Here is an 11,214-nt window from a genome sequence, read left to right as displayed (position 1 = left end):
ACAATAGAAAGTGACTACAAGGTGAGATGCTTCAGTGAATAATACTGTGATCCTACAGTATCATGTATGTATATAGTAGGATATACAGTATGCATGAATATACAAAGCCACTAGGGACATGTTGTTCATGAATTATTTATTGAGTCCCTTAAAAAAAATCCTCAACAGTTATAAAGGAGATGCCTGGAGACTTTGAAGCTTTGAGGATCAGGGAGATGTTTAAGTGTGCTTTGAATGAGGGTGATGCATTCACCAATCAAATTATCCTTCCTTGTTTTGGTTTGATGTCTGTCCTCATATCCACTAAGGCAACTGCAATATCCCTGTTTTTTGGTCCAAATTTCCAAAGAAATCAGATGTACACAAGTAGATCATTCAAATAGCATAAAAAACTCCCTCTTTGTAGAATCCTCCTCGTTTTGAGATCCATTACCTCTTTCTACTTCAGGTCATCTTTATTTCTCTCATCTCAAAACAGCCTGTCTGTGCTTTTAATTTATAGGATTTTTTTGATATAGTGGCTGAGGTCTGGGGCTGTGGGTGAGAGGGTGAGCGAGCGGTCTGTATTTGTGTATTTGTATGCAGTGCTGTTGGCTGCATGTTTGTCAATTTTGTAATTGTGTTTATGAGACCCCCTGGCAGGGGCGGATCCAGGGGGGGCATTGGCCTAAGCTAAAATCTGATTGGCAACTAAAGAGCTACTGTCCTGTCAGTAAAAAAAAAATTGTCACTTACTAACAATACTAACAACAAATGTGACAATTTGTATATTATTTTTTTACTGTGATGTTATTGAAGTCTCCTATTCGTCAGTGGTGATGGAACTTCACAAAGCATTGAACTATAGAGCCAGGTTCATCACTTCTTTTGGGTCCCCTGGAAACCTCTCCGTTATCGCTTTCACAATTTGCAGCTCGTTCCTGTATTTGCATGTGTTGGGACTTTCTGCAGCACGTGTCGTCAAATCGATGAAGTTGTTGTCTATTTGCATGTGTTTTCTTCATTTGCAGTGCGTTGAGCTCTCTGGGTAGAGTGTGTGATGCTACAGCACTAACCTCAAACAAGAAATGACATTAGTGTGCACCCCACTGAATCAGCAACAGTGCGTGGATGTTAAGACACATAACTGCCCCCGATTTAGGAAAACCCTAGATCCGCCACTGCGCACCCTTCGAAACTAAGATGGGCACTGTCATTTCAATACATTCAAATCAATTCAATGTACATTGTAGTTTTTTTTCAGCGCTGCTCTTTGTAGCGTGCAAAGACAGATGGATTTTGAAAGGGGCTTTTTTGAAACACAAAAAAAACCCCTCTGTTTTCTTAGATGCTTTAGCACCAGGGACAGCACCACACACACGAACACGCGCACACGCACACGGAGCATCTTTCTCCCTCGCTTATTGTGAAGCATATAGTGAGAAACGAGGACGGTGTTTCCCATGTGACTGTGAGGGGTCAGCAGCACCCACCCACTCAACCACCCACCCACCTACCCACCACACACACGCGCACACACACACACGCACGCACCCACACGCACCCCTAACCAGCACCCCTAACCAGCACCGCCACCACCTCGTCGTTCTTCTCCCTGTCGAACCGGAGCTCGGGGAGCGGGAGTGCGCGCGGTACGGTTCGGCCCTTCGGATGCTCGGCGGCGCGGGGAAGAAGCTGCTCCTGCCGCTGCTGCTGCTGCTGCGGATATCCGCCTCTCACCTGCCTCCTGAACACGGGCTCGTCGTGTCTCCTCTCCCCCCCGGTGGCGTGAAAGCCAGATAGACAGACACACAGAGAGAGCGAGAGAAGAAAAGACTGGTCGCGGTTTCGTAACGCTCTGCACCGGTGCTAGCAGCAGCAGCAGCAGCGACGGAGGGGATTCGTCATTTTTCTCTCTCCCCACAGAGGATGCGGATTTAACGGAGAAACGTTATCAGCGTCACCTGGGATTTTTTTTTTTTTTTTAACCGTTAAAATTCGAATTAGCTTCGGTCGGTGGCGGAGGAAGATTTTTTAATTTTTTTTTTTACACCACAGCGACAGGCTTTTTTTCTTCCAGAAGACAAACCAAGAGGTGAGCGTGTTTTATTGTACATCTTTGTTTCCATCACCGCTAGCATCACCAGCAGGCTAACCACTAATAACAAAGCTAATGAAAAGAGGGGGGTGGGGGGAGTGTGTGTGTGTGTGATATTCAGGTGACTCCTGCTAGCATCCCCCTGCTATTAGCTTCCCAAGCCCACACATAACCCACACATTGTGTGTTACACTCTGACACAGATGTTGGTGTAATGTAAACCCCCTCGTTCATTCATTCCTGGTGGGAGCTAGCAGCCCGGTGGAGCTGTGGTCTGACTGCGGGTGCTGGTTAGTGGGGGGGGGGGACCTCCTCTCTCTCTATCTGTCTGTGTCTTCTTGCCTTTGTTTGAATCGGTTGTCAAACGCAGCCACATTTTTTTTTTTATCTGCGTGTTCTCCAGCCTGTGGATCTCTCCTGCCTTTCAACACCTCTGCTATCAAACGAGCCGCCGCGAGGTCCCAGCCAGGTTCTCCATTCCAACCACGCCGAGATGTGGAGTAGAACGGTGTAAAAGCCGCTGTTTGATTCCCTCCTCCCGACATTGTGGGGCTTGTGTGGTTATGTTATGATACAGGACTGAGATTGACTCTGCGTGCCTGGCCTATAGCCTGTGAGTCATAGCAGGGGGATGCATCAGGTACACATGTGTTGTCGATGAGGGCTCACAGCTACGATAAGTTGTTCACGTCCCCCATTAAGCATTTTTAAAGACCGTTCCTCTAATTGAGCAGATGATCAGAGCTGACATTTGCTGGCCACCACGTGTAGGAGCAGGTTTCGTGGCCCTCAGACAGCATCACCCCGTTGAAGAAAAAAATGGTAGAATATATAAAACACATGGGTGCCATAATAATGTAATAAGCTTTTCTTTTTTAAATCATCATTGTTGTTGAGCTTTTTTTATTTTTTACTTTGAGGTTTTTGTATAACAATGACGTGGGCACACACACATACACCCCTGATGAAGAACAGGAGTAGTGAATTGGTGATGAAGGACTATGTTTCACGATGGATGGATATTATTTGATGGTTTTCTGAAAGCAGAAACAAGAGAGAGAGAGAAAGAGTGCCGAATGGATGAGACACTGTTGGACTGAATTGTACAGCAGTTAAAGGGGAGGATAACGCTGCCTAAAAACAAACCATTGACCAACCTGTCTTTTCACTTATGTTTACAAAGTGCTTTTTCTAGACCAGGACTGTTCACAGGATATATGTGTTGTTTAAAGGACACTTTGGTAAGAGATAAAGATGTCTCCATCAGGAAAACAATCCTCTTATCAGTGTCTTTCAATAAAACACACCTCTGGTTTTCAGCTGACTTTATATCCAGGGCTCATTGATTGCAAGCTTAATGCAATAAATCACAGTCATCTAGAGGGGGGTCAGGTGTTCGTTTTGTTAAACTTAAAATGCCTTGTCCTTTACTTCCACATCCTCCTCTGCTTTGTGACCTGAACATTTATTTAATTGAAATTAGATCACTTAAACAGAGTTGTAGTTTAGATTAATGTCTAACTTAAGAAGGCAGCTAAATGAGCAATAAACAAAAGTATTAAACTATAACATAAACTATAATTATTTAATTTGTATCCATGTTTTTTGCTGTTCTTCCTGTTTCTTAAAGGGATAGTTCACCCAAAAATGAAAATTCACTCATCTTCTTACCACTATGCCGATGGAGGGTTGGTGTTTTTCTGTGTTTTCTTATGTTGAAGAATGAGTCATTTACTTCAATTGTATTGGATTTGGCTGCAATGCTGTTTACCCCTGAAACTCCAAAAGGGTTTTGTGTACTCAAACACTTCACCCACCCCTCCATCACCATAGTGGTGAGTAGATAATGGGTGAATTTTAAATTTTGGGTGAACTATATCTTTAACATTTTTAATAATTCCTGTTAATGACTTCCATCCTGAATCTTTTAAATTTCCCACTTGGAGTTTGCCTTCGACTGTCTGTCACAATGATGGGGACAGCCTTGACATCGCATTGGATAATCCTCAGCAAATTATTGTTTTTGTTTAGCACTAATAGACAAAGGTATTAAGGAGAACAGATTATTTTGGTACCCATCTCTTCTAAATGTGTCACTGCCTCTTGTTAGAGGTCTGATAATTGATATTTGGTTCTTGCTGCTTCCTGTTCCACTGTCTCTAAGCCAAGCAGCCACTTTGTGCAGAGTACACTCATCATACACTATATAAAAAATGGAGCATCCAACTGAGGCCTCCTTCGATGAACCTTTATCCAAGTAAACATGGATATGTCATGGAGAATATTTTCTTTCAGCATCTCTACACCCACTAAAAGTTTACCTTACAAATCAGCACAGATAGTCACTATGCCAACACGATTAAGAACCAAGTAAATGGTCTGCAAATGAGATGCATTGAGAAGTCACACACGGTTGCAGTAAGTTTGAATTGGTACCAGCAGAGGGCGACATGCTGACTTTCTCTTTCTGCTCACTTGGTTGAAATGATGCGCGCGGAGCATTGTCTGCAGGCGGCATTCGGTGTAAGGTTAAAGTAGGCCACATGCAGTATATTTAATAATTAACAACATCCCTATGGTGCTGTGGCTGAAATCTAGCTGCAGAGGCCTGCTGTGATATTAGCACATACAGATACAGCACTGAACACTAAATGTGAAAATTACAATGAGAACAACACTGTAATTGTTATTTAAAATGCACTTGGGTACTTGGGTAGTTATTGTGATCCTTTGTGTCATTCATAGCAGTTAGCTCTGCATTGGTGATCCCAGAGAGAATACGTACCAAAAAAAAAAAACAGAATATAATACATCAACAGCATCCTTTGACTTTGCTGAGTACGTTTGTTGATAATTCTTGCCCTCGGAATTGTTGCCTAGTTCTTGCCCTGTTGCAAAAACTGTAGAGCCTTTTTGACGGCGAGACAGACGGGTTGTGATGATAGATAAAAGAGAGATAACTGTTGGCTGGCTAGATGGCTGTCTACATGAACAGCATTCAACAATGGAACGGCACTGTGAATGTGGGCCCCCCATAGTGCTGATTCTCAAAATCCCTCTCAAAAAAGCTTTTTTTCAGTTCCTGCTATTCACACATTCATTGTGCTGCAGTGAACACTATCACTAACCCAGTGCATGTCATGTGTAATTGGTGCTGCTTCCTGATGTGCAGTTCTTCATGTAACATTTTGTGTTTTAGATCTCTGTTCTGCAACATCTCAAAGTGCATCAGTGGGTTCAGTATTGGGTGGTATTGTGCTTTTGTTCAGACCATCTATTCACATACCCTGGAAGGTTTTTGGCACATGTGTCCTGTGTTGTGAAGGCTAGAAAGTGACTGTTGACTCCGGGTCAAAAATGTTTCTTTCTTAATCTGCTGCCATGACGTAGACAATAAGAGAATCATTATCCTTCCTCCACCCACGCCTGTGGGAGACCTTTAACTGTTGTTGTACCTGAAGCTTACTTCGAAAATCTTACAACCCATGGAGCTTATTTTTACAAGTTTTATCCATTTAGATTAGGTTTGATAAGACTCATAACTTTGTTCATTAAAAGTTGATAAACTGGAGATATATTTGAGCATTTACTCATTGGTAAATACCATCTTCATTTTCAGAATTGAAAAAATGTTAATCAGCACCAAATGTTCAGTGGCTTAGGGAGAGGAATACGGGCATGGCAGGGTCACATGTGACAGCCGCCTCCACACAACCATCTGGAAAACATGTCTAGTTTTTAACAACTTCTTCAATTTCTGTATTTACAGCACTTAACACCATTAAAGTTATATTTACAGCATGCTCTTTATTCCTGGAACTGCTCTTTTTCAAGGCATCTAATAACAGATGGTGGTATTATGATGCAGCTTTTTTCCAGGTGTGGTTCAGTTGGTGCTAGCAGAACTGCATTAGTCTGGCAAACACTCTTCTGTTGCGCTTGGCGCTGCTTTGCACCGGGTGCAAGATTAGATCCCTAACACACAGGAGCAGACCTATAGATGTGCCAACAGGCCCAATGCCTGCACTGTGTCTTGTGTGTTTTTAAAATGCCAAGAACCAATCCACAGTGGATTTGCCTGATCCAAATTTAATTCACTGATGTTTTTAATTCTCTCAGTGCCGTAGATCGATGCTGCTACTGCGATTTCCAGCCAAATGTATTTAAGAGCACAAGCTAAGCTAGAAAATAGTCTTTTTATTTATAGGATAATTCTTTGAAATTAACATATTTGCCTGACTGTGAAGAAGATAATGAAGATATATCAGGGTCGCTTCACTATAAAGCATAGAAATTGTGATATGCATATCATTTGGATCAGTTGGATTTTTGTGGTTTATTCTTCAGAAAATGTTTTGTAAAATCCAACAGTGAAACTTGTTTTGCTCCTTATTATTGTTTGCTCATGCCTCTCATTGACTGAAGTAAGCATCTGGTTTCCCCCACTAACTTTTGATGTGTCAATGCTGCACTGCTTCACTGAAGAATCATTTAAAAAGACGGTGTCAGACAGTATTGTCTTATTTAAATTCAAATAATATACTTCACTTCTGGGTATGAGATATAGGACAGATATTGTTTGCACTGTTTGGCACTTCTTCATTGTCCAGCTGTAGCTATAGAACACAGTGGAACCTCCATAAGATGTCATTAGGTTCTGTTTCTATCATTTCTACACTGATACATTTGTAAATTATTTTTAATAAGAATTTTCTAAATTATCTGGATATGAATGAAATCTTGAAATTTAAGAGTGAAATTGCCACAAATATTGTATTGTATTGATAGATTTTAAAAATGGTGTAACTATGATGTAGTATAAATATGATTGACAGCTGAAAACCAGATAGTTATTTTAAAAACTATAACTTATATTAACTTACTTTCAGTTATGATTAAAAGCTCACAAACTTCTATATAAAATAAAATTATATAGTTAAATACCACTCTGCTGTGGTCAGAGCTGGTGCCTTCAACCAAAGGAACATGTCTGCGTGTGGCGGGCATTCTGGCTGCTTGAGTTTTTGATGAATGTGATGCTACAGGTCAACAAAGGACCTCTGCTGTCCTATTCAGCTGGGCATTCAGGTCAGGATCAGCAGCCTGTGGAGGGGCCTCCGATACGTGTGTGCCTCTGGCTGCTTCATTTCTGCAAACAGGAAAGGCTCGAACGGCTGGACTCAACTCTCTGCTGACTCCTCCATTGTATGGGGCCAGCTTGGCGGGGCAGGCTTTGTGCACTGCATTTTGGGATCTGCCACCGCACCCTCTAGGCTCATCCAGGCATCACAGGCAGGCTGATTATGGGGCAACACAGAGGTGCCACCTCAGCTTAAATTCATATAATTAAATTTATGTAAACGTGGCTGTAAATTTGGCTTCTTTACTGCCGTTATAATTCGTTTTCACAAAAATATTTAAAATGTAATTCTTTAAAGTGTATTTTAAATACCAATATCATACTATGGCTTTTGGTAGTTATTGTATGGCTAGGGTAATAGCTCCTTTGTTTGGCATCTCTGTGTGTGTGTGTGTGTGTGTGTGTGTGTGTGTGTGTGTGTGTGTGTGTGTGTGTGTGTGTGTGTGTGTGTGTGTGTGTGTGTGTGTGTGTGTGTGTGTGTGTGTGTGTGTGTGTGTGTGTGTGTGTGTGTGTGTGTGTGTGTGTGTGTGTGTGTGTGTGTGTGTGTGTGTGTGTGTGTGTACCCTGGTGCGTGGTGGCTGTGTGGATGGCTAATGTGCACAGGCCTAATTCCCTGCAGGGGACTGATTGTGGGCTCTATTTCTCTTTTCCTCTCTCCCTCATTAACGGGTGCATTGACAAACTGGCCAGCTGGGTGAAGGGAAGCAGGTCTGGGAAGGGAGGAGGGAGAGTGAGACAGAAAGAGGTGGTAGCTTTGCCTATAATGCTGCTGGCACTGTCCTGCTTTCTTAGCTGGTGTCACTCTGCTGTGAGGAATAGCCTGATGTGTGTCTGGTCAGAAGCTGGGGTTCAGCCTCGAGGCATTCGTCTGTGTCCCAATTTCACTCTTCTCTTTTTTCAGAAGCACAGAAAAATCCAACTTATAGTACGTGATTAATATTTTAATTTAGAGAAAGCATTGTGCTGTCATGTTTGCAAAGGTTATTCTCCATGTAGGCCAAGCCTTTCCACCCAGGTTATAATATAAAAATAATATTTATATTGAATGCATTCTGTCATTGAATCTGTTCACTTGACCTATAGTTACCCGGTTATTTCAATGATGTTTTATTAGCAAAAGGAATACGAAGGATATGTGACGGATTAGAAATCTTTCATTACATTAATGTGTGTCTGTGGATTAGGCCTTGAGGGGATTTCCTTTCATAGAACCTCCTTTATGCATGCTTTTTGTGTCACATCTGTTTGTCGGACTGCCTGTCTGTGTCTTTTTTTATGATCAGAAACACAGTTGGAAGATAAATTGCTGTAGCTCTGGGGCTAACATCTGATGCCCCTAGAAGACTTGTTTATGAAAAAAGGACTGGAGAGGCCCCTTTATTCTTTTTAACGTTACACAGCAAAGTCATATTTTTTGGTTCTTTTCTGTCTCTGATGTGATTTCTTTCTAGACTGGCGGGGAGCAATTGTGTATCACTCAGACTCGCACTATTGTAAGTGTGCAACCGACCCATTTTGTGTGCTGAATGCAAATAGACTATATGGTTACATCATGAGTGGGTGCATTTGTATGTGTGCCTTTTAGAGGCTGTGGGTGTGGGTTGGTGGTTGGGTGTGGGTTGGTGGTGGGGGAGGTGTAATAGGTCAGCTCAGCTTTCATGTGCGGTTTCATGCCACACTGTTGTGTGTGTGTGTGTGTGTGTGTGAGTGGAGGATGAGTACAGTATGTTGTATCATAGTAGGTCAGGGGATTGTTTGTCTGATCCATTGAGGAGCGATTAGTGCAGACCCTGAGCTGAGCCTCTTCCTATCCACAACAACGGGAGGATTGCCCTCCATTTGCCACTGCCAGACTCTTGTGACCTCACTGCTCCGTCCCCCATCCAGCCCCTGCCCTGGTCCACTCCCACAGATAGATTGTCATGCACATCATAGCTGTCTGGTCTGTCCTGGATCGTTTGTGCTGTTTGTGGCTCTTGCCTCAATGCCATGACATTTGGGTTATTTAGGTTGGCTAGAAATCTTATCACTTAGCTCATTGTCAGCAGCACCACGTCACCATCAGTACCAGTCTCTCTGTGTGTTTAATTAGTTTGTTTTATTACTTAATTGGCCCCATAATGTGATATTATTATTTTTCAGGGCATGGAAGAGTTGTTTTTTGTGGACTGATTTAGTGATCAATGTATTTTGGAGAATATCCAATGTGGAAACAGGGGACTAAATAAACATACTGACTACCTACACTCGGTGTGTTTGATGTACTAGCCAAGTCCTGGGTTGTCAGTGAGTAGAGAGGTGACAGGTCGGGAGGAAGTGTGGAGGCGTTGTTCTTCCTTCCTCTCTAATCCCTGCATTTAGTTTCTATTGCCAGCCACTTCTTAATCTGCCACTAATGGGATTTGCTGAGATTTTGTTTAATTTTTTTTATAGGTGGAATGTTAAACTGGTTTGACTTGGCTTAACAATGGTGATGTATACTTTAGTGTTGTGACCATGGACAACTATATGGTCTGAGGACTCAAAACTAAAGCCATCAATATTTATAAAAATGTATGCCACAGTCTGTAGATGTAAAACAGCATACACAGTAAATTTACATTTACGTTAAAAGATAATTTACATTACATTAGTACATTACACATGTATCTATTTTAATGGCCTAATAATGTTTAAGTAGATGTTGTGTTGATATAGTGCAATCCAAAATTACAGTAGCTATACATGGCTTCAACAAAATCAGAGCCTAATCTACGACAGTATGACAACATCCTCCTTTAAAAATCAACCAAATGTACCTTGGTGGCCTTTCGGATGTAAATTGCATAACACATAACTACAGCACCCCTTGCTCAATTATGGCAATGGACCTTTGATTCATCCGTCTCATTCTACCTGGTTTTCTGTTTGTGTCTACACTGCAAACAATCTAATATCTGCAAATTTGCCAAAATGTATGTTTAAAATATTTTTAAAAACAACACAATAAAGCCTGCAGTGATAGTGTGACTCAGTCACACATTAATGTGCCCCCATGCTATCCAGATGCAGATAATTACTGTGATTTAACTTTCTCCTCTTGGAGCTTAAGAAAGAATAGCTACTAGTGCTGTGAAATGACATTTGAGATTTCAAGGTGGGTTGGGTATTTTACATCTGTGCTTTCTCCACCCCCCCTTTAACTCTATGCTCACTGATGCCATTGCCTGTTTTTTTTTGTGTGCATATAATGATGCAACGAAGATATGGGTCCAATGTGGCTACACATTGGCAGTATACAGTATTGATATTTATTGGTTCTGGCTGCTGTCTGCTATTGATTTCCAGGTTTCATTTAGAGGATGCATTGATTTGACATGACATGATGAGTCCAGGAATGGATCCAAGCTGACACTTTAGAGTCGGCTTCATATTCAACAAGATAAAGCTCTTTCATAAGCTGCTGTCATGTTTTCCAATCACACTGCAAATAAAACGGCATAGAATGAATGTGTAGTCTCATTAATTTGCATTATGCTGTTTAGATGGCTTTCTAAATCTACTCTAGACTATCACTTCTTTTGTTCCCAAGGATTCTCTTTCCTTCATCGTCTCATTATAGCAAAATGTAATCTAACATAGACTAAAATGAACTCAACATACCATGAATGAAAGCACATGGTTGGCAGTCCTCCGTGGAGCTTGGCTTAGAAATGCCTCTTAACACATCACCATGACCTTACTTCCATCATCTTTGTGTACGGTAACGCAGCCACAGCTGCCAGACACAACAAAAGATAAAGTAACAGGTATTAGCAAACCGTCTCCTCAACCTCGTCTATTAATCTGTCCAATGCTCTTAAACAAATGGCCCCAGTTAGTTAATGGGTCGTTGGAGAGGGGTTTATCTTGATGTAGATCCCCCTTTGGGTGTCAGTGCATAAGACTTAGGCTGTCTGGTCATATGCGCTTGCCATACCTTTTTTTCCCTTTTAAACAATGGAGTGAAATTATTAAC

General features: G+C 41.7%; 1 protein-coding gene across 3 annotated transcripts in view; it reads left to right on the top strand.

The window, feature by feature from the left end:
* The first annotated feature begins 1,546 nt into the window (after positions 1–1,546).
* The window catches only part of LOC118122151 (spectrin beta chain, non-erythrocytic 1), a 47,498-nt gene continuing 37,830 nt past the window's right edge, over positions 1,547–11,214 (top strand). For 2 of the 3 annotated variants that reach the window (XM_035178676.2, XM_035178675.2), the window contains exon 1: positions 1,547–2,074. The gene's annotated coding sequence lies outside the window, so the exon portion shown is untranslated. The remainder of the gene's footprint in view (positions 2,075–11,214) is intronic. The other variant, XM_035178678.2, reaches the window with a different exon arrangement.

This window comes from Hippoglossus stenolepis, chromosome 15 (genome assembly GCF_022539355.2).
Source record: "Hippoglossus stenolepis isolate QCI-W04-F060 chromosome 15, HSTE1.2, whole genome shotgun sequence".
NCBI classification, from domain to species: domain Eukaryota; kingdom Metazoa; phylum Chordata; class Actinopteri; order Pleuronectiformes; family Pleuronectidae; genus Hippoglossus; species Hippoglossus stenolepis.
The sequence above is the reverse complement of the archived record's forward strand: the minus strand, read 5'-3'. Positions and strand labels throughout refer to the sequence as shown.